Here is a 5,297-nt window from a genome sequence, read left to right as displayed (position 1 = left end):
CCCCCCCCCCCCCCCCCCCTCAGCTACCTCCTTTACTCGCTTCTACTCATTCCCCTGGGAGATCTTGGATATCGCGGGGATCTCGTCAGGAAACCGAGCAACGGCTGGAGCTCCCAGATCCACGCTTGGGATGCATGATTCCGTGTTCCCCCCGGCCGGATCCGAGCTTCCCCTGCGCGACGGCGTTGTTGGGCCAACGCACCGGCGCCGGTCTGCCTTGCCTTGCGGCTGCTGCTGCAGTGATGGATGCTGTGGTGCGCCAGGGCGCCTCCGCTTGTGGTGCGGGTGGCGGCACAAGGCGGGCCTATCATGCTTGCATGGTGTCACGGCGGTGATGGCGCTGCCCGTGGGGGTAGGCCTGCCACCATGGTCGCTGCAATAGCGGTCCTGTGGCGGCAGCATTCTTCCTCAGCACCAATGGTGATGGCTTTCTTCAGGGGCTGAAGATTCGCTCCTCCAGGGCCCTCGCATCGCTCCTCATAGGCGACTTGGGCTCGTCTGCAAGGACGGCGGGTGAGACTTTCTCTACTCCGAGTTCAGCTGCTGCCGTGGATTTGTGGTGGCACTCTTGGTGACGAGCCTCCGGCAATCTAATTCGGTATATTCGAGGCCGGATCCAATGTCTCCTTCCGGATCTTCACGGGGATATGCCGTTCCTACCAGTGCGTGGGTGAAAGGTCCTTGTTTGGTTTTGGTAATTGAGTGACAACCTAGGTGGACTAATGTGTTTAAGTGAAATACACAGGAAATTAGTCCACAGATAATTATGTGATGAAGGAGCTCATTGCATATGAGACATAACATGGAGTCATGTGACTAGGTGGAGAAGATTAAGATAAGACTTGGCTTGATGGACCGGTTGCAAGTGTGAAGGGCAAGTCAGAGGCTTTGAAGCGCTGGACCGCGTGGCAGGATGCTTGAGCAAAGACTTGGTGCTGATGGACCGATGCAAAAGAAAGTGAGGTCAAGATCGATGAACCAATATATCGCATGATGATATGAAGTGGATCATATCTTTTGTGATGGTGTTGGTGCATGTGTTGCATCAACATTGGAGCAAATGGAATGAAATGTGCAAGGCAAAGGTATAGCCAATAGGCATTTCATTTCACCGGTCATAGGTGTGTAGAGAAGTTTATGACCGGGTTTAGGATAGTTGGCCGTACCATCAAGAGGGGCAAACTTGTTTGTATATCGGTCATCTAGTGCCACTTCAGCGATCTAACATTGCGATGTTGCTAGGATCGAGTGGTGTGGTGAAGAGAGTGGAAACCTTTTGAAAAATGTTTGTGAAAATGCTAACTCACTCACACATAATGTGGTACACTTGTGGAGTTGGCACATTTGCAAAGGGGTTGGAGAAATGGTCAAGAGGTGCTTACCGGATGTAAATTGACCGGATTAATAGGCGGCTAGATAGCCATACTATCAAGAGGGGTCAATTTTATTTGCTTGACAGTTCAATAATACCACTTTGCTCAAACATTTGCATTGCATGCATATGGACTAACTTAGTTTGAGGAAGTGAAGAAGATGAGAAGAAAAACGTGTTGGAAAAGAGCTCTGACTGTACAAGGGCGGACAGTCCGGCCCTAGGTGGCGGACGGTCATGCTAACTTAGACAGAGACGTGTGTTCGGTGTTAGAGGCAGTTTTTGTGAGGCGGACGGTCTGCCTCTATAGGGGCGGATGATCCACAGTTTAGAAAGCGAGCTAAAATGTGTATCGCAGACGGTCCGTCCCTAAGGGGCAGACGGTCCGCCAGTCCCCAGTTTGCACGTGTTTTGAACTCCAACGGCTAGTTCGTAGAACGGCGGACTTTCCCTATCCGGGAAAGCCATTACAGCTCAGGAAAAAGGGGAAAACGGCTAGTTTGTCCCCTCCCTCTATATATAGAGGAGTGGCCGGTCCTTGGGGCAGGTTGAGCACCTTGGGGATGTGTTGCCCTTGGTTGTGCTTGACTTGGGAGCCTTCTAACTCACTTGTGCTTGCAAGAGTGCGAATCGATTGTGAGTGAGTGCAATTCTAGTGTGTTGCTTTGTGAGATAGCATCGAGTGGCACTAGGTGTTCGTGTTGCAAGCCGGTGGTGCTTGTTACTCTTGGAGGTTGCCACCTCCTGGACGGCTTGGTGGCTTGTGGCTCTGTCGAAGCACGCAAGAAGATTGTGCGTGGCTCCGGAGAAGGCATTGTGAGGGGTATTGTGCTCACCCTGCGGGGATCGCGAAGAGCAACTCTAGTGAAGCGTGTTGTTGAGTGTCCTCATCTTGTGTTGGTTGTGCGGCGCCCAGTGTGGGCTAGGCGGGTGATGCCTATTAGCGCATGAACCTCCAAGTTAGTGAGTCGACACAACGGGGGACTAGCTTGATGGCAACCAAGTGAACCTCGGGAGACAAATCACCGTGTCAACCTTGTCATCATCTTCTCGATGATTTGCTCTTTACATACACAAGCTCTTTACTTAGTTCGTATACTTTGTGTTTGTGTAGTTGCTCTAGTAACTAGTTTAGTTATAGAACTTGCTAGTTATCTTCTTGGCTTGTGTAGCTTAGAAGTAGATCCCTTGCGTAACTAGTTGGCTTGTGTAGCCTTGCTAGTTACATTGCTTAGTTTGTGTAGCTAAGTAATTTGAGCTCTCTAGTTTGGCTTGTGTAGCCGTGCTATTGAGCATTGCTAGTGAGCTTAGGCTTTGTGCATTTTGCTTCACTAGTTTGTGTAGGAGCTCCCCGGTGTGCTTAAAGAACTAGTTGCTCAAGTTTGTGTGACCTAGCAACCTAGACTTGTTTAGGTGAGCTTCCTATCCCAACACCTTAGTAGCATAATCAATTAATTGTTTAGGTGCTTGAAATAATTAGTAGAGGGGTGTAGTCTTGGCTAGACCGATAAGTTTAAAATTCTGCATTTATTTCGGTTAGTTGGTGTGATTAATTTTAGAAAGGACTATTCACCCCCCTCCCCTCTAGTCCGCCATCTCAACCCTACAGTGGGTTCGAGCAACCTTGTGCTCGGATCCTGCGACCGACACCCTTCCAGTCGGACCTCATCAGATGTGTGATAGGGTGGTAGTATGGTCGGACCTCATCAGATGTGCGACAGGGTGGCATCATGATGGACTTGGTGTGGTGTCGGCCATGACACGACACACACATCTAGGCCTTGCCACGACAGGCCCCTATCCTAGAGCGATGGGCGTGAGGCGCGGCCGTGGCGGATGGCTCTTGATAATGATGGCCTGCAGTCACAAGTGTGGTCGACACCATCAGCAACTCGGTGAGGTACCTTTCGTACTTTCTTGCTTAGGCTGCTACTGACATGGTGTGGTGGAGGTCATGGTGAAAGCCTTGTCGGTGACGCCTGCGGGTGCCACTACCTCCTTAGAGGCGACTTGTTTGCACCTTCCCTATGGTCATGTTTTGATTCTCCGGGTGTAAACCCAGCCCAATACTCGGGCCGATGATGATGGTGCTATTGGCGTCATGTTCTTCATGAAGGCGTCGTCTTGGAGATCTATATGGTGTTTCGGCATTCTCTGTTCATGCTTGGATGCTCATGGGTGATCTTCCTACATCACTTTGAGGTTACCTTTGGAGGAATATATTAGCTGTGATTTACTAGCGTGGCATGAGGACATAAATGAGATTGTTCGTTTGACAAGCAGAGCAATGGAGGCTTTGGACATTTTTCGTCAAGAGTGGATGGATAAGCAATATTAGACATTGCTTATAATTATTCTCTTTTCTTCCTCCTTTTATTTATTCTTTTAATGATCAGCTATTGAGCTGAAGACTCTATAAGAATTTGGTTGTGTGTGTTTATCACAGATGCCCGATGCATTTCCATTTTCTAAAAAAAATCTTGTACCTTTTAAATGTTGTAAGTGATTAGTGGAAATTGATGAAACTTGTGGAGATAAAACACATGCCGCCTTCATGAGAGTTTCATTCATTTTCAAATATGTTGGAAACGTTCAAACTCCAACGCTGAGAATGATCTTAGTTATGGAGACAAATTCCCACCAAAAAGCAAAATATCCTGCAATTGAAATTTAGACTTTACAACAATATAGAGCCATTAGACACCATATGCTTCTAAGTTACCCACCTCTGGCGATATGTTAACTAACGGCACAAATTTACATCTAAATTACCAATATTTGTCATTATAAAGAATAATCTTCTTAATCTATATCTAAATTATGTATGCTATTATCAAAACAAATAACCTAAAATTTCTCATATATAAGTTTCTAAATTACTATTTTGCTATTATATATGAACAATAACTAAAACTCTTTTACCTGTAATAATTTTGGACTAATCCTTTTCGTTGAGAAGGTTGAAACCGGAACTTTATCCATTATAAAAAAAATTAACTTAAAGCCAAAATAGTGCATGCCACCACATGCATATACATGCAGGGAACAATGAGTGTATCAAGTTATATGCTTTAGAAATTGTAAATATGTTTCCTTGATGAGTTATGTACCAATGAAAACAACAATACATGTTAACTATAATACACAGTGACAAAATTATGTAAGTTTCTACTCAATGACATATTACTCTAGAAAAAAAGTACTACTATCATAGTTCTTTGATAGAGAAAATTCAACATGCATCTCGGGGCAAGTTGCATTGAAACGTCAAAGAGGTAGAAATACTATCTCTACTAATTGATGGATGTTTATTTGATTTATGTGCCCCAAAATACATTGACAAAATAGCATCAAGTTGTATCTCATTTACCTAAGATCATTAAATTTCCACTATCGTATTTTCACTAAGATCCTAACATGAAGATAAATTATACATCAAATTGTATCACCTTTCCCTTAGATGATGACATGAAAGACAAGTTGTATCACATCTACCAATTGTTGTGATATAATCTTTATACTATCTAACTTTCGGGAAAGACAAATAATATATGATCATAACATTTCTTCCCATATGATTTTTACTTTAATATAGATCTTCATGGATATAATAATTTTGCTACGAGTACGCTATAGTTAACATGTAAGAACAATCCTTAATGGATAGGTTCCGCACAAACGTAGCTAGTTTAACATCAGTGTAGACATGAATCATGCCTTTTTTTATTCCTCGGAAAAGTTTGATGCCTTTTGAATTGGGAAGACTACTGAACTAAGATGGTCTCTCTCGAACACATTATGTTTGTCACATACTATTTGCTAAGGCGATTAAAGTAGATTGCACTTTCCGTCATGTATTCTTGACTAGTTGTGTAGCAGTAATCCTGTATTGACCTGATCCGATCCCCCTAGTGAATACCACAAG

This window comes from Setaria italica, chromosome VI (assembly GCF_000263155.2).
Source record: "Setaria italica strain Yugu1 chromosome VI, Setaria_italica_v2.0, whole genome shotgun sequence".
NCBI classification, from domain to species: Eukaryota; Viridiplantae; Streptophyta; class Magnoliopsida; order Poales; family Poaceae; genus Setaria; species Setaria italica.
The sequence above is the reverse complement of the archived record's forward strand: the minus strand, read 5'-3'. Positions refer to the sequence as shown.